The sequence below is a fragment of the Kogia breviceps genome, chromosome 2 (genome assembly GCF_026419965.1).
Source record: "Kogia breviceps isolate mKogBre1 chromosome 2, mKogBre1 haplotype 1, whole genome shotgun sequence".
Taxonomy (NCBI): Eukaryota; Metazoa; Chordata; class Mammalia; order Artiodactyla; family Physeteridae; genus Kogia; species Kogia breviceps.
The window spans coordinates 120,024,335-120,044,004 of record NC_081311.1 but is presented as its reverse complement, the minus strand read 5'-3'; positions in this window follow the sequence as shown (position 1 = coordinate 120,044,004).

Sequence of the window (19,670 nt, the reverse complement as noted above, 5' to 3'; positions counted from 1 at the left end):
CAGAGGGCAGCTCATGGCCAGTAAAAAGCTGAGCTCCTCAGTCCTACAACTGCAAGGATCTGAATTCTGAGCTGGGAAGAGGTCCCTGAGCTCTAGACAGGAGTGCAGCCTGGCTGACACCATGCATGCAGTTTTGTGAGATTCTGAGCAGAGGATCCAGCTAAGCCGTGTCTAGACTCCTGACGCATGAAAATTGTGAGATAATAAATGTGTATTGTTTTAAACTGCTACATTTGTGGTAATTTGTTATACTACCTAGAAAAGGAATACACAACTCAAATGTCCATCAACAGGTGAATGTATAAACAAATTGTAGCACATTCCTGCAATGGGATATTACTTAGCAATAAAAAGAACTAATTATTGATACATGTAACAACATGGATAAATATCAAAAAACATGTTGAGTGAAAGAAGCCTGACTCAAAAGAGTATATGTGGGTTTGTCATATATGGCCTGTAGTATGCTGAGGTAGGTTCCCTCTATGCCCATTTTCCGGAGAGCTTTTATCATAAATGGGTGCTGAATTTTTTCAAAAGCTTTTTCTGCATCTATTGAGATGGTCATATGGTTTTTATTCCTTAATTTGTTAGTGTGGTGTATCACATTGATTGATTTGCATATATTGAAGAATCCTTGAATCCCTGGGATAAATCCCACTTGATCACGGTGTATGATACTTTTAATGTGCTGTTGGATTCTGTTTGCTAGTATTTTATTCAGGATTTTTGCATCTATGTTCATCAGTGATATTGGTCTATAATTTTCTTTTTTTGTGATATCTTTTTCTGGTTTTGGTATCAGGGTGATGGTGGCTTCGTAGAATGAATTTGGGAGTTTGAGAAGGATTGGTGTTAGCTCTTCTCTAAATGTTTGGTAGAATTCGCCTATGAAGCCATCTGGTTTTTTGTTTGCTGGAAGATTTTTAATTACGGTTTCAATTTCATTACTTGTGATAGGTCTGTTTATATTTTCTAATTCTTCCTGGTTCAGTCTTGGAAAATTGTACCTTTCCAAGAACTTGTCCATTTCTTCATGGTTGTCCATTTTATTGGCATATAGTTGCTTGTAGTAATTTCTTAGGATGCTTTTTATTTCTGCAGTGTCAGTTGTGATTTGTCCTTTTTCATTTCTAATTTTATTGATTTGCATCCTCTCCCTGTTTTTCTTGATGAGTCTGGCTAAGCATTTCCACTAAATCAGTAACAAGACAAGGATGTCCACTCTCGCTACTCGTATTCAACATAGTTTTGGAAGTCCTAGCCGTGGCAATCAGAGAAGAAAAAGAAATATAAGGAATACAAATTGGAAAAGAAGAAGTAAAACTGTCACAGTTTGCCGATGACGTGACACTATACATAGAAAATCCTAAAGATGCCACCAGAAAACTACTAGAACTAATCAATGAATTTGGTAAGGTTGCAGGATACAAAATTGATGCACAGAAATCTCTGGCATTCCTATACAACAACAACGAAAAATTAGAAAGAGAAATTAAGGAAACACTCCCATTTGCCACTGCAACAAAAAGAATAAAAAACCTAGGAATAAACTTGCCTAAGGATGCAAAAGACTTGTACTCAGAAACCTATAAAACATTGATGAAAAAAATCAAAGGTGAGATAAACATTTGGAGAAATATACCATGTTCTTGGATCGGAAGAATCAATATTGTGAAAATGACTATACTGCCCAAAGCAATCTACAGATTCAATGCAATCCTTATCAAACTACCAATGGCATTCTTCACAGAATTAGAACAAAAAATCTTACAATTTGTATGGAAACACAAAAGACCCCGAATAACCAAAGCAATCTTGAGAAAGAAAAATGGAGTTGGATGAACCTAGTTGCAGGGAAGGAATAAAGACGTAAACATAGAGAATGGACTTGATGACATGGGGTGGGAGGGCGAAGCTGGGGTGAAGTGAAAGTAGCATGACATATATACACTACTGAATGTAAAATAGTTGGCTGGTGGGAAGCAGCAGCATAGCACAGGGAGATCAGCTCAGTTCTTTGCGATGACCTAGAGGGGTGGGATAGGGAGGATGGGAGGGGGGCTCAAGAGGTGGGTGATATGAGGACATGTGTATGCATATGGCTGATTCGCTTTGTTGTGTAACAAAAACTAACACAGTATTGTGAAGCAATTATACTCCAATAAAGATCTATTAAAAAAATATATGTGGTATGATAGAAATGAGAACAGTGGTTGCTCCAGAGCGATGGGGTACTTGACTGGAAAGGAGCCCAAGGAAACTTTCTGGAATGATAGAAGTCTTGGTTGGGGTGGTGGTTACATAGGGTATACATATTTTTCAAATCCCATTGAATGATGTACTTAAAATATATGCATTTAATTGTATGTAAATTATACTTCAGAAACACACAAGTACCTCTACCTTCCAGATTCTGATTCAGTGGGTCTAACCTGGGCAGTAGGATGTGGCATTTTTCATTGTTAACAAGCATCCCCAGGCAATTCTAATGCAGAAATCCTTGGATCACAGTTCTAGAAACACCACGGAGTAGTGGATTATTTAAGGAGGAAGGATGGAAGAATCAGGAACATATGGTTTCTTTTGACTCAATCTAGCTTTCTCCCAAGAGACCTGTATTCTAATTAGAACAACAATGTCTTCAATTGTTATTCAGCCAGTCAACAAACAGGCAACTTGATTCAGTTCAATTAATTGAGTATTTTTGAAGTACTTGCTATTTATCTTATTCAAAGCAAACATAAGACATAGCCATTCTTCTAAAAGAGCTAAAAATTTAATTGAGGAAAATGCCCATATACGTATGAAACTGGAAACTGCAATTGTAATACAAACCAAACAAGAACCCACTCTTATTAGTTATCGGATCTAGTTTTTCTTGGTCACTTTCCAAAGTATTCCCAACGGCCTTGCTTCCCTCATATCATTTTATCTTTAAAGTCACCTTTTTATGGGATAGTTAATCATTTTAATGATCATTCAGATGTTGTTCTCCTTTGTAGGCTGTTTTTTCAATCTTAAGGCATTTTTTTCCCCCTCTCATTTTATCCACTTTTGTTCTGGTTGGCCATGAATCAAGCTGCCGGGAGATTTTAAGAGCTCTCGGCTGAAGATCATAACAATAATCAGCCCCACCTGCCTTCCCTGATGTGTTGGCGAAGCTCTCGGTACTGCCCTGTGTTTCAAGAACCAAGGAAGGAGACTTATTCCAGTCAGATGCCCAGCTGGATAGATGAAACACAACATCTTAATTCCCAGATGCTGCTGCTCTTCATTGAGCTTACTTCACTTGGGGAAATTTCTGTTAACTACCTAAGCATTGAATTTTAATCCTAATTAAGTATCACAATCCATAATGTTCATGCAAATTCATACTTTTGAAAGCTTCCTGACAATTTTCTACTTCATTTTCCTTGATTCCAGGTCATTCTAAATGATGTTTTTCTATTATGGACAATAAAATTGTCGATGGTCCAGAAAATAATGTTTATCTTTGGTAATATAGATGGAAACATTCTCTTTCATAATGGAAGAATAAGATACTCCAAATTGGCAAAGGCTTTTCAAACATATTGTTGTTATAGTAAAGTCCCTTTTATCTAGAATGTAAGTCCAGGAACCTAAACAAAACACTACATTAAAGAAAAGTAACCGGGATGGAGAATGCACAGGGAATCTTTGGTCCAAAGAAGGGAAGGTTCAAATGGGCTGTATTCTAAGATAGGATGGGCTGAGTACATGGCTCCAAGAAATAAAGCTAGGTCTAATGGTGGAAGGAATGGAGTGACAGATTTTAGTGCAATAAATAAGGAGACATTTCCTTATGAGGGCTATTCAAAGATAAGCTTCTTGGGAAGGTTTATTCATTTTCCATGGCTGCCATAAAAAATCATCACAAATTAAGCAGCTTAAAACAACCCTCACTTACTACCTCACAGTTCTGTAAGTTTGGAGGTAATGTGTTACAGAGCAGTAGAAAACTAACACACATAGATTTATCCCTAATGCCTCTTTTTTGCTCACATTCCATGTCTAATCCATCATAAAATCTTATCGGCTCTACTTGTATCTAGAATCTGACCATCTCACACCATCTCCACTGTCACCACCCTGACCCATCATCTCACTGCTTCCATGCCTGCACTACCTCAGTCTATTCTTAAAGGAGCATCCACAATCCTTGCAAGACATTAGTTAGGTCATGTAACTCCCCTGCTCAAACCCCTGAAATTGTTTTCTCATTTCCCTTATATAAAAGCCAAATTCTTACAGTGACTCTACATGGTGTTCCCTCCCCACTCCCGTCCTCTCAGATCTCATCAATTATTAATCTACACTCCCTGTCCCCTCTGCCATCTCCCCCAACACTCCACACTCACCTCTTTGCCTCTATTTAAATTTGCAAGCCCTTCCACCCTCCACAGCCCTCCTTACCTCCTTAGCACTTATCACCCCCTGACATTGTTTGGGGCCAGGCCCTTGCTTCCTAGCCCAGGACTCCTCTAATGGGCAGTCTTACCCCAGAGTTCCCCTGTGGGTTGGCAGAGATGCTGTCAGATCTGCATATTGGTCTCAAGGCTTTCCCTGCCTAATCTTTCCTCCTTTTCCTTTTACCTTTTAAAGGCATTACACCCAATAATCTTTTGCATTCCTAATTCCATTTTAGTGTCTGCTTCCCAGAGACCAAAATTTATACATGTACTCTTAGAAGCAATTTACCTATATTAACTCACTTAAATGCTTGGCTTTTTTCCCCCTTCCAGCTTCTGTTCATAGAGCTTTCAAAATTTCTTAGGATCTAAAACCCCAGCATCATGGGAATTAACTAAGCTTCCTAAATCCTTATTTTTATCAGCAAAACTCTCCTGTTCTTAAGCTTAAATCATGGCAAAATTCCCCCATTTTTCTCTTTATGGAGAGAAAATAAATCTTTGTTAGACTCTTTTGCCCCCTCTAATTATCTGTCTTTTCATTGTCACACTTCCTAAACAAGCTGTCTCCTTTATCTCCATGTACACTTGTCCATGGACCTGGCCATCTGATATCCCACAGCTCTCCTGGGACTATTGCTGTAGCTGGCACTCAGTAAATCCCTGCTTGCCTCTGTTGGTTAGTGGTCCATATCATCTCCTTTCCCCTCCACCTCATTCATTTGTTTCTTCTGGATTTTCTTTGCTTTCTCATCTTCCCCCTCTACCTCTGGTCTGGATATTCCCAAAGGACCAGTACTTGGCCCTCATCCCTTCTGTCTCTGTGCACCTTCTCCCAGAGAACTCACTCACCCTCACAGCTTCGGTTGTCACTTGCATATTTCTAATGATGTTGATGTCTATCACTTCAGTGTTTTATTACCACTTCGGAAGAAATTCCATAGAGGAAAGCTTGACAGGGAAACCAGAAGCCCTAAACATAGACACTGGTAAATTCGATGACCCCAAATTTCAAGCATCTGCATGGCTAAAAATCCAACAAAGGAGTTTAAAAACAACCAACAAACCAAACCTACCATAAGCAAACTTAACAGATAAATCATCAATTGAGAAAAATATTTATAATTAATATGGCAAATGCTAATTTTCTTACTACACAGACGACCCTTACAAATTCATGAAAATGTCCCAAAACAACCCAGTAAGGAAAAAATGGGGAAAAGGTATAAATAGAAAATTTATAGGGTTAAAAAAAAAAGGCAAGTGTGTGCCTGGATAACTGGATTTTGACATACAAAAGAATAAATTTGGTCCCCTACCTCACAACATATACAAATGTTAACTCAAAATAGATCAAAGCTCTCAGTGTAAGAGTTAAAACTATAAAACTCCTAGAAGAAAACATAAATGTAAATCCTTGTGACCTTGGATTAGGCAAAATTTCCTTAGATGTGACGCCAAAAGCACAGCAACCAAAGAAAAAATAAAGAGAACTTTTTCAAATTTAGAAACTTTTTTGCATCAAAGGACACTATCAAGAAAGTGAAGAGACAAGTCACAGAATGGGAGAAAGTATTTGCAAATCATATAATAAGGGATTAGTAGTACCTAGAATATGTAAAGAAAACTTACAAGTTAACAATTAAAAGTTTAAAAATTTTTAAATGAACAAATAAATTTTAAATGGGCAAAGCATTTGAATAGATATTTCTTCAAAGAAGATATACAAATGGTCAATAAGCACATGAAAATCTGTTCAATCTCAGCAGTCACTAGGGAAATGCAAATCAAAACTATGATGAAATACCTCTTCACATGTACTAGGATGGTTATAATTTGGGGAAAAAAAGGATGATAAAAAATACTGGTAAAGATGTGTAGAATTGGAACCCTTGTGCACTACTGATTAGAATGCAAATGGTACAGCCACTGTGGAAAACAGTTTGACAGTTCCTCAAAAAGTTAAATATAGAGTTACCATATGACCCAGCAATTCTATTTCTAGGTATATACTCAAGATAATTGAAAATATATGTTCATACAAAAACTTGTACACAAATGTATATAGCAATATTATTCATAATAGGCAAAAAGTGGAAACAGGAGACGGCTTAAAGATGGCGGAAGAGTAAGACGCGGAGATCTCCTTCCTCCTCACAGAGACATCAGAAATACATCTACACGTGGAGCTTCTCCTGTAGAGCACCCACCGAACGCTGGCAGAGGACCTCGGACCTCCAAAAAGGCAAGAAACTCCCCACATATCTGGGTAGGGCAAAAGAAAAAAGAATAAACAGGGACAAAAGAATAGGGACGGGACCTACGCCAGTGGGAGGGAGCCGAGAAGGAGGAAAGACTCCCACACACTAGAGGCCCCTTCGCGGGCGGAGACTGCGGGCGCCGGAGGGGGAAGCTCCGGAGCCGCGGAGGACAGCTCAGGCACAGGGGTGCGGAGGGCAAAGCGGAGAGATTCCCGCAGAGGATCGGTGCCGACCGGCGCTCACCAGCCCGAGAGGCTTGTCTGCTCGCCCGCCGGGGCGGGCGGGGCCGGGAGCTGAGGCTCGGGCTTCAGTCGGATCCCGGGGAAAGGGCTGGAGTTGGCAGAGTGAAGACAGCTTGAAGGGGGCTAGTGCGCCACGGCTGGCCGGGAGGGAGTTCGGGAGAAGTCTGGAGCTGCCGAAGAGGCTAGAGACCTTTTCCTCCCTCTTTGCTGCCTGGGCGCGAGGAGAGGGGATTAAGTGCGCCGCTTAAAGGAGCCCTAGAACCGGGCGCGGAGCTGCCGAAGAGACAAGAGACTTTTTCTTGCCTCTTTGCTTCCTCGGGTGTGAGGTGAGGGGATTAAGAGCACCGCGTAGAGGAGCTCCAGAAACGGCGCGAGCCGCGGCTGTCGGCACGGACAGTAGAGACGGGTGTCGGACGCTAAGGTTGCTGCTGCCACCACCAAGAGGCCTGTGTGTGAGCACAGGTCACTCTCCACACCGGCCCTCCCGGGAGCCCGTGCAGTCCGCCACTGCCGGGGTCCCGGGATCCAGGGACAGCTTCCCCGGGAGAACGCACGGCGCGCCTTGGGCCTGTGCAGCGTCACGTCGGCCTCTGACGTCGCGGACTCGCCCCGCCCCCGTGCCACTCCCTCCCCCCAGCCTGAGTGAGCTGGAGCCCCCGAATCAACTGCTCCTTTAACATCGTCCTGTCTGAGCGAAGGGCAGTCGCCCTCGGACAACCTACACGCAGAGGCGGGACCAAGTCCAAAGCTGAACCCCAGGAGCTGTGCGAACAGAGAGGAGAGGGGGAGATCTCTCCCAACAGCCTCAGAAGCGGCGGATTAAAGCTCCACAATCAACTTGAAGTGCCCTGCATCTGTTGAAAACCTGAATAGACAACGAATCATCCCAAGTTGAGGAGGTGGACTTTGGGAGCAAGATATACTATTATTTTCCCCTTTTTTTTCTTTTTGTGGGTGTGTATGTGTGTGCTGCTGTGTGAGATTTTGTCTGTATAGCTTTGCTTGCACCATTTGTCCTAGGGTTAGACCGACCCATTTTTCTGTTTTTTGTTTGTTTGTTTGTTTGTTTGTGGTTTTTTTTTGTTTTTTGTTTTTGTTTTGTTTTTTAAAAGGAAATTTTTCTTCTTAATAATTATTTTTTATTTTAATAACTATACTTTATACTACTCTGTCTTCTCCCTTTCTTTCTTCCTTTCTTCTTTCCTTTCTTCCCTCCTTCCCTCCTTTCTTCCTTCCTTCCCCCCTTCTTTCCTCCCTTCCTCTCTTCCTTCCTCCCTTTCTTCCTCTGCACCTTCCATCCTTGCTTTCTTGCTTCCTTCCTTCATTTCTTCCTTCCTTCCCTCCCTCCCTCCTTCCTTCCTTTTCTTTCCTCTCTATTTATTCTACCTTTTATTTTGAGCCGTGTGGATTAAAGGTTCTTGGCGCCCCAGCCAGGCACCAGGGCGGTGTCCCTGAGGTGGGAGAACCAACCTCAAGACACTAGTCCACAAGAGACCTCCAAGCTCCACGTAATATCAGACGGCGAAAATCTCCCAGAGACCTCCATCTCAACACCAAGACCCAGCTTCACTCAAGGACCAGCAAAGAACAGTGCTGGACACCCTATCCCCAACAAAGAGCAAGACAGGTCTACAGCCCCATCCATTAGCAGAGAGACTGCCTAAAATCATAATAAGGTTACCAACATCCCCAAACACACCACCAGACGAGGACCTGCCCACCAGAAGGACAAGATCCAGCCTCATCCACCAGAATAGAGGCACTAGTTCCCCCAACCAGGGAATCTACTCAACCCACTGAACCAACCTTAGCCACTGGGGACAGCCACCAAAAACAACAGGAACTACGAACCTGCAGCGTGCAAAAAGGAGACCTCAAACACAGTAAGATAAGCGAAATGAGAAGACAGAAAAACACACAACAGATGAAGGAGCAAGATAAAAACACACCAGACCTAACAGATGAAGAGGTAATAGCCAATCTACCTGAAAGAGAATTTAGAATAATGATGGTGAAGATGATGCAAAATCTTGGAAATAGAATAGACAATTTGCAAGAAACAGTTAACAGGGACCTAGAAGAAATAAAGAGGAAGCAAGCAACGATGAGCAACACAATAAATGAAATTAAAAATACTCTAGATGGGATCAATAGCAGAATAACTGAGGCAGAAGGACGGATAAGTGACCTGGAAGATAAAATAGTGGAAATAACTACTGCAGAGCAGAAGAAAGAAAAAAGAATGAAAAGAACTGAGGACAGTCTCAGAGACCTCTGGGACAACGTTAAACGCACCAACATTCGAATTATAGGGGTCCCAGAAGAAGAAGAGAAAAAGAAAGGGACTGAAAAAATATTTGAAGAGATTATAGTTGAAAACTTCCCTAATATAGGAAAGGAAATAGTCAATCAAGTCCAGGAAGCACAGAGAGTTCCATACAGGATAAACCCAAAGAGAAACACGCCACGACACATAATAATCAAACTGTCAAAAATTAAATACAAAGAAAACATATTAAAAGCAGCAAGGGAAAAACAACAAATAACACACAAGGGAATCCCCATAAGATTAACATCTGATCTTTCAGCAGAAACTCTACAAGCCAGAAGGGAGTGGCAGGACATATTTAAAGTGATGAAGGAAAAAAACCTACAACCAAGATTACTCTACCCAGCAAGGATCTCATTCAGATTTGATGGAGAAATTAAAACCTTCACAGACAAGCAAAAACTGAGAGAGTTCAGCACCACCAAACCAGCTCTACAACAAATCCTAAAGGAACTTCTCTAGGCAAGAAACACAAGAGAAGGAAAAGACCTACAAGAACAACCCGAAACAAGTAAATGGTAATAGGAACATACATATCGATAATTACCTTAAATGTAAATGGATTAAATGCTCCCACCAAAAGACACAGACTGGCTGAATGGATACAAAAACAAGACCCATATATATGCTGTCTACAAGAGACCCACTTCAGACCTAGGGACACATACAGACTGAAAGTAAGGGGATGGAAAAAGATATTCCATGCAAATGGAAATCAGAAGAAAGCTGGAGTAGCAATTCTCATATCAGACAAAATAGACTTTAAAATAAAGACTATTACAAGAGACAAAGAAGGACACTACATAATGATCAAGGGATCGATCCATGAAGAAGATATAACAATTGTAAATATTTATGCACCCAACATAGGAGCACCTCAATACATAAGGCAAATACTAACAGCCTTAAAAGGGGAAATCGACAGCAACACAATTATAATGGGGGACTTTAACACCCCACTTTCACCAATGGACAGATCATCCAAAATGAAAATAAATAAGGAAACACAAGCTTTAAATGATACATTACACAAGATGGACTTAATTGATATTTATAGGACATTCCATCCAAAAACAACAGAATACACATTTTTCTCAAGTGCTCATGGAACATTCTCCAGGATTGATCATATATTGGGTCACAAATCTAGCCTTGGCAAATTTAAGAAAATTGAAATCGTATCAAGTATCTTTTCCGACCACAACGCTATGAGACTAAATATCAATTATAGGAAAAGATCTGTAAAAAATACAAACACATGGAGGCTAAACAATACACTACTTAATAACGAAGTGATCACTGAAGAAATCAAAGAGGAAATCAAAAAATACTTAGAAACAAATGACAATGGAGACACAACGACCCAAAACCTATGGGATACAGCAAAAGCAGTTCTAAGAGGCAAGTTTATAGCAATACAATCATACCTTAAGAAACAGGAAACATCTCGAATAAACAACCTAACTTTGCACTTAAAGCAATTAGAGAAAGAAGAACAAAAAAACCCCAAATTTAGCAGAAGGAAAGAAATCATAAAGATCAGATCAGAAATAAATGAAAAAGAAGTGAAGGAAACAATAGCAAAGATCAATAAAACTAAAAGCTGGTTCTTTGAGAAGATAAATAAAATTGATAAACCATTAGCCAGACTCATCAAGAATAAAAGGGAGAAGACTCAAATCAATAGAATTAGAAATGAAAAAGGAGATATAACAACTGACACTGCAGAAATACAAAAGATTATTAGAGATTACTACAAGCAACTGTATGCCAATAAAATGGACAACCTGGAAGAAATGGACAAATTCTTAGAAATGCACAACCTGCCGAGACTGAACCAGGAAGAAATAGAAAATATGAACAGACCAATCACAAGCACTGAAATTGAAACTGTGATTAAAAATCTTCCAGCAAACAAAAGTCCAGGACCAGATGGCTTCACAGGCGAATTCTATCAAACATTTAGAGAAGAGCTAACACCTATCCTTCTCAAACTCTTCCAAAAGATAGCAGAGGGAGGAACACTCCCAAACTCATTCTATGAGGCCAACATCACCCTGATACCAAAACCAGACAAAGACGTCACAAAGAAAGAAAACTACAGGCCAATATCACTGATGAACATAGATGCAAAAATCCTCAACAAAATATTAGCAAACAGAATCCAACAGCACATTAAAAGGATCATACACCATGATCAAGTGGGGTTTATCCCAGGAATGCAAGGATTCTTCAATATACGCAAATCAATCAATGTGATACACCATATCAACAAACTGAAGGAGAAAAACCATATGATCATCTCAATAGATGCAGAGAAAGCTTTTGACAAAATTCAACACTCATTTATGATAAAAACCTTGCAGAAAGTGGGCATAGAGGGAACTTTCCTCAACATAATAAAGGCCATATATGACAAACCCACAGCTAGCATCGTTCTCAATGGTGAAAAACTGAAACCATTTCCACTAAGATCAGGAACAAGACAAGGTTGCCCACTCTCACCACTCTTATTCAACATAGTTTTGGAAGTTCTAGCCACAGCAATCAGAGAAGAAAAAGAAATAAAAGGAATCCAAATAGGAAAAGAAGAAGTAAAGCTGTCACTGTTTGCAGATGACATGATACTATACATAGAGAATCCTAAGGATGCTACCAGAAAACTACTAGAGCTAATCAATGAATTTGGTAAAGTTGCAGGATACAAAATTAATGCACAGAAATCTCTGGCATTCTTATACACTAATGATGAAAAATCTGAGAGTGAAATTAAGAAAACGCTCCCATTTACCATTGCAACAAAAAGAATAAAATATCTAGGAATAAACCTACCTAAGGAGACAAAAGACTTGTATGCAGAAAACTATAAGACACTGATGAAAGAAATTAAAGATGATACAAATAGGTGGAGAAATATACCATGTTCTTGGATTGGAAGAATCAACATTGTGAAAATGACTATACTACCCAAAGCAATCTACCGATTCAATGCAATCCCTATCAAATTACCACTGGCATTTTTTACAGAACTAGAACAAAAAATTTCACAATTTGTATGGAAACACAAAAGACCCCGAATAGCCAAAGCAATCTTGAGAACGAGAAATGGAGCTGGAGGAATTAGGCTCCCTGACTTCAGACTCTACTACAAGGCTACAGTAATCAAGACAATATGGTACTGGCACAAAAACAGAAATATAGATCAATGGAACAGGATAGAGAGCCCAGAGATAAACCCACACACATATGGTCACCTTATCTTTGATAAAGGAGGGAAGGATATACAGTGGAGAAAAGACAGCCTCTTCAATAAGTGGTGCTGGGAAAACTGGACAGCTACATGTAAAAGTATGAAATTAGAACAATCCCTAACACCACACACAAAAATAAACTCAAAATGGGTTAAAGACCTAAATGTAAGGCCAGACACTATCAAACTCTTAGAGGAAAACATAGGCAGAACACTATACGACATAAATCACAGCAAGATCCTTTTTGACCCATCTCCTAGAGAAATGGAAATAAAAACACAAATAAACAAATGGGACCTAATGAAACTTAAAAGCTTTTGCACAGCAAAGGATACCATAAACAAGACCAAAAGACAACCCTCAGAATGGGAGAAAATATTTGCAAATGAAGCAACTGACAAAGGATTAATTTCCAAAATTTATAAGCAACTCATGCAGCTCAATAACAAAAAAACAAACAACCCAATCCAAAAATGGGCAGAAGAACTAAATAGACATTTCTCCAAAGAAGATATACAGATTGCTAACAAACACATGAAAGAATGCTCAACCTCATTAATCATTAGAGAAATGCAAATCAAAACTACAATGAGATATCATCTCACACCGGTCAGATTGGCCATCATCAAAAACTCTAGAAACAATAAATGCTGGAGAGGGTGTGGAGAAAAGGGAACCCTCTTGCACTGCTGGTGGGAATGTAAATTGATACAGCCGCTATGGAGAACAGTATGGAGGTTCCTTAAAAAACTACAAATAGAACTACCATACGACCCAGCAATCCCACTACTGGGAATATACCCTGAGAAAACTATAATTCAGAAAGACTCATGTACCAAAATGTTCATTGCAGCTCTATTTACAATAGCCAGGACATGGAAGCAACCTAAGTGTCCATCAACAGATGAATGGATAAAGAAGATGTGGCACATATATACAATGGAATATTACTCAGCCATAAAAAGAAATGAAACTGAGTTATTTATAATGAGGTGGATGGACCTGGAGTCTGTCATACAGAGTGAAGTAAGTCAGAAGGAGAAAAACAAATACCGTATGCTAACACATATATATGGACTCTAAGGGAAAAAAATGTCATGAAGAGGTTAGTGGTAGGACGGGAATAAAACACAGACTCACTCGAGCATGGACTTGAGGATATGGGGAGGGGGAGGGGTGGGCTGTGACGAAGTGGGGGAGTGGCAGGGACATATATACACTATCAAATGTAAATTAGATAGCTGGTGGGAAGCTGCTGCATAGCACAGGGAGATCACCTCTGTGCTGTGTGACCGCCTTGGGGGGTGGGATAGGGAGGGTGGGAGAGAGGGTGATGCAAGAGGGAGGAGATGTGGGAGCATGTGTGTATGTATAACTGATTTAGTTTGTTGTAGAGGGAAAACTAACACACTATTGTAAAACAATTATACTCCAATAAAGATGTAAAAAAAAAAAAAAAAAAAAGTGGAAACAACACAAATGTTCATCAATTGATGAATGGATAAACAAAATTTGGTATATCCATACTATGGAATATTATTCAACCATAAAAAGAAAGCACTGATACCTGCTACAACATGGATGAACCTTGAAAACATTATGCTAAATGAAAGAAACTAGTCATAAAAGTCCACATATTACTTGATTCCATTTATAGGAAATATCCAGAATGTCTTGGAACTAGACAGAGGTGGTGGTTGTACTATCTTGTGAATATACAAAACGGCACTGAAATATAGACTTTAAAATGGTGAATTTTACGGTATGTGAATTATCTCAACAAAAAAATGAAAAAAAAGCAAGTGGCTAATAAACATGGGAATAGATGATCAAACTCAATAGCAATCTTGAACGTTCAATTGTTTTAATTTAACAATCAGGATTCATTTTGCCCATCATTAGATTGGTAAAGATTTAAAATCTATAACACAGGCTTCCCTGGTGGCGCAATGGTTAAGAATCCACCTGCCAATGTAGGGGACACGGGTTCGAGCCCTGGTCCGGGAAGATCCCACATGCCACAGAGCAACTAAGCCTGTGCACCACAACTACTGAGCCTGCATGTCACAACTACTGAAGCCCGCGTGCCTAGAGCCTGCGCTCCACAACAAAGAAGCCACCACAATGAGAAGCCCACGCACCACAACTAAGAATAGCCCCCGCTCGCTGCAACTAGAGAAAGCCCGCGTGCAGCAATGAAGACCCAATGCAGCCAAAAATAAATTAATTTTAAAAATAATTTTTTTAAAAAAAGAAAGTATTTTAAAAAAATAAAATAAAATCTATAACACACACAGCATTTCATGGTTGTAGAGAAACATGTATATCCTGTTGGAGGAAGAGTAATCTGGCATATTGTGTTTGTACTCTTCGAGTAAATAACCTCAATTCCAAGAATTTACTCTATGCTTATATTTGTACAAATAAGTAATGTTTAAAGCTGTTAGCTGTAGCATTGTTATTGAGTTAAAAACTGGAAACCATTTAATTGTATAGCCACACAATGAATGGAATGTTAAGCTACTGCTAAAACAATAAGGTAGGCTTATATGGAAAGATGCCCATAATATACTGAAATGTTTTTTTAAAAGTTATCATATATACATATATATGTGTATGTATATATATATATCAGCTATAATCTTTTAAAACGTTACATTACATATACACTTATATACCTTATACTTAAACATATATACGTTATACATAAAATACATCCCAGATTTGTCTAAAGTGTACTTATGCTTGCATGTTAATTTGTAGCATAAAGACTAGAGAAGCATACACTGAACTGTTAATAACGGTTGTTGGGGATGAAGGAAGATGAGATTTGGAGGAAATTTTACCTTCTATCTATCATTATTACTTAAAGTTTTGAATAAAGTTGGGACCTGCCTGGTGGCGCAGTGGTTAAGAATCTGCCTGTCAATGGAGGGGACATGGGTTTGCTCTCTGGTCCGGGAAGATCCCACATGCCATGGAGCAACTAAGCTCGTGCACCACAACTACTGAGCCGGCGCTCTAGAGCCTGCGTGCCGCAACTACTAAGCCCGCGCGCCTAGAGCCCGTGCTCCACAACAAGAGAAGCCACCACAATGAGAAGCCCGCGCACCGCAGCAAAGAGTAGCCCCCGCTCACCACAACTGGAGAAAGGCTGCACGCAGCAATGAAGACCCAACGCAGCCAAAAATTAATTAATTAATTAATTAAAAAAAAAGATTCTCTCTAAAAATAAGCATGTTTAAATTTTCTATAATCAGAAAAACTAATCACTGTAAAAATTAGTAAATATCTTGAAAGCTCAAAGTATGATATGAATACATTATGGCATATTTCAAGGTATTTCAAAAGGACCATTTTAGATAAGAAAATAAAATTTCTTAGAATCTAGGATATCCTGGAATCCTTTTTTCTGAAGTATTTCTTTACATGTGTTTTATCATCAGTTAATATATTTCCCCCCTGCCTCTCACACAGTTACTAGGAATTTTTATCTTTTTCGACCTGAAATATAAAAGAGCTGGGACTTTGGAAGTAAGAAGCTTCTGCTTGTGGACCATAATCCTGCTACATATAGGATGGCTGTGCCTGTGAGGAATGATTCATTGCTAACATTACTCCGATTATCAATAACTTCACAGCTAACAAAGAACTCGGCACATCTCACCTCCTTGAACTGAGGGGCCTAATGCTATTTTAGGTTCCTTAAGATCAGGTTCCTGTCTCATTAACCACTCTGTCCCTGAGATCTGGCTCAGGCAATGTGCACAATTAGGTGTTTTCTAAACTGAACTGAAGTTGGGGAGAGAAAGAAGCAAAAGGATCCCAATTATCCACATGCATTAGGGGGAAAGTAGGGGTGAAGAGGAGAACATTAAAATAGGAAACACCCTGAAGCCATTTAATAGGATTTCAAATTTCTCCCCCATCTCCCAACGCATTTTTAAGATCTAGTTAAGAAGGCAAGACAGGAACTCCAGAGGAAAGTGACAAGAGGGAGATGGACAATGGGAAACGACAAAGGGAAGTTTCTCCTAGGTCCTGTTTTCCAGAAGCCAGTTCAGTTCCCTGAACTACAGGCAAAGATTATAAGGCTAGCTTCAATCAGATAAAAGTACCAGGCATTTCATTGTTTGTCTTCCAGTCACAGTGAATTGGTTTGTTGGTTTTTGTTGTTGCTTTGTTTTGTTTTTTTGTTTTTTAAGCCAACCATGGTCTGGTCTCTCTGATATTTAGCTGAGCTATATCAGGAGGTTAGTATTTCAAATTATCACGCTTTTCAAATACCTCATCTGGTGGTGAGCATGGCTATAATGCAAATGGTCTAAAGTCTCCTTTGAAACTGCCAAACTTGAGGTTTCAGGTTGAGTCTTGCAGTTGCTTTAAATTCTCTTTGCTCTGAATTCTGCTCAGTTCAAATAAAATTCATGCTTCCTACATCAAGAAAGACCGGGAGCCATCTGAAATTTCCTGAAACACCTGGTACCAGGCAGGTTGAGGCAGGCAAACCTGTCATGCTGCCCTTGACAGGTTTGTGATAGCATCTTTTTTTGATCTTTATGTTATTTACTGGCAAATTCCATGTAATGTCAGTGCTGATGAATGCAAAACAGCTACTGTGACAGCGCTATCACCACTCCCCAGAGCACAGACTTCGATTGATCTAGAGCAGAGTTTTGCAGACTGGAGGTGGTGTGACTCATTGGTGGGTTGCAAAAACAATTCAGCGGATCGTGACAGTGTTTAAAAATAAAACCAAATAGGATAAAATGAAAAAATATCAGTTTATAGTTCATAGAAAATGTGAGAATTGTTTTATGAAACAAGTATTTTTTAATATATCTTTATTTCAGTATAATTGCTTTACAATGTTGTGTTAGTTTCTGTTGTACAATAAAGTGAATCAGCTATATGATACATATATCCCCATATCCCCTCCCTCTTGAGCCTCGCTCCCATCCTCCATATCCCACCCCTCTAGGTCGTCATAAAGCATTGAACTGATCTCCCTGTGCTATGCAGTAGCTTCCCACTAGCCATCCATTTTACATTTAGTAGTGTATATATGTCAGTGCTACTCTCTCACTTCATCCCAGCTTCCCCTTCCCCCCCCGCCCCAGGTCCTCAAGTCCTTTCTCTACATCTGACTCTTTATTCCTGCCCTGCCACTAGGTTCATCAGTACCATTTTTTTAGATTCCATATATGTGCGTTTGCAGATGGTATTTGTTTTTCTCTTTCTGACTTACTTCACTCTGTATGACAGACTCTAGGTCCATCCACATCCTTACAAATAACTCAATTTTGTTCCTTTTTATGGCTGAGTAATATTCCATTATATATATATATATATATATATATATATATATATATATATATACATGTTAAATCTTCTTTTTCCATTCATTTGTCAATGGACATTTAGATTACTTCCACGTCCTGACAACTGCAAATAGTGCTGCAATAAATATTGTGGTACATGTATCTTTTTGAATTATGGTTTTATCAGGGTATATGCCCAGTAGTGGGATTGCTGGGTCATATGGTAGTTCTATATTTAGTTTTTTAAGTTCTCCATAGTAGCTGTATCAATTTACATTCCCCCCAACAGCATAGGAGGGTTCCCTTTTCCCCACATCCTCTCCAGCATTTATTGTTTGTAGATTATTTGATGATGGCCATTCTGACTGGTGTGAGGTGATACCTCATTGTGGTTTTGATTTGCATTTCTCTAATGATGAGAGATGTTGAGCATCTTTTCATGTGTTTGTTGGCCATCTGTATGTCTCCTTTGGAGAAATGTCTATTTAGGCCTTCTGCCCATTTTTGGATTGGGTTTTTTTTTTTTTGATATTGAGCTGCATGATCTGCTTGTATATTTTGGATATTAATTGTGTGTCAGTTGCTTCATTTGCAAATATTTTCTCCCATTCTGAGGGTTGTCTTTTTGTCTTGTTTATGGTTTCCTTTGCTGTGCAAAAGCTTTTAAGTTTCATTAGGTCCCATTTGTCTATTTTTGTTTTTATTTCCATTATTCTAGGAGATGGGTCAAAAAAGATCTTGCTGTGATTTATTTCAAAGAGTGTTCTGCCTATGTTTCCCTCTAAGAGTTTTGTAGTGTCTGGTCTTACATTTAGGTCTTTAATCCATTTTGAGTTTATTTTTGTGTATGGTGTTAGGGGGTGTTCTAATTTCATTCTTTTACAGGTAGCCATCCAGTTTTCCCAGCACTACTTATTGAAGAGGGTATCTTTTCTCCATTGTATATCCTTGCCTTCTTTGTCAAAGATAAGGTGACCATATGTGCTGGGATTATCTCTGGGCTTTCTAAACTGCTCCATTGATCTATGTTTCTGTTTTTGTGCCAGTACCATACTGTCTTGATTACTGTAGCTTTGTAGTATAGTCTGCAGTCAGGGAGCCTGATTCCTCCAGCTCCGTTTTCTTTCTCAAGATTTCTTTGGCTATTTGGGGTCTTTTGTGTTTCTATACAAATTGTAAAATTTTTTGTTCTAGTTTTGTGAAAAATGCCATCGGTAATTTGATAGGGATTGCATTGAATCTGCAGATTGCTTTGGGTCATATAGCCATTTTCACAATGTTGATTCTTCCAGTCCAAGAACATGGTATATCTCTCCATCTATTTGCATTGTCTTTGATTTCTTTCATCAGTGTCTTATAGTTTTCTGCATATAGGTCTTTTGCTTCCTTAGGTAGGTTTATTCCTAGGTATTTTATTCTTTTTGTTGCAATCGTAAATGGGAGTGTTTTCTTGATTTCCCTTTCTGATTTTTTGTTGTTAGTGTATACTAATGCAAGAGATTTCTGTGCATTACTTTTGTATCCTGCTACTCTACCAAATTCAGTGATTAGCTCTAGTAGTTTTCTGGTAGCATCTTCAGGATTTTCTAAGTATATTATCATGTCATCTGCAAACAGTGACAGTTTTACTTCTTCTTTTCCAATTTGGATTCCTTTTTTTCCTTTTTCTTCTCTGATTGCCATGGCTAAAACTTCCAAAACTATGTTGAATAACAGTGGTAAGTGGGAACCCTTGTCTTGTTCCTGATCTTAGAGGAAATGCTTTCAGTTTTTCACCATTAAGAATGATGTTGGCTGTAGGTTTGTCATATATGGCTTTTATTATGTTGAGGT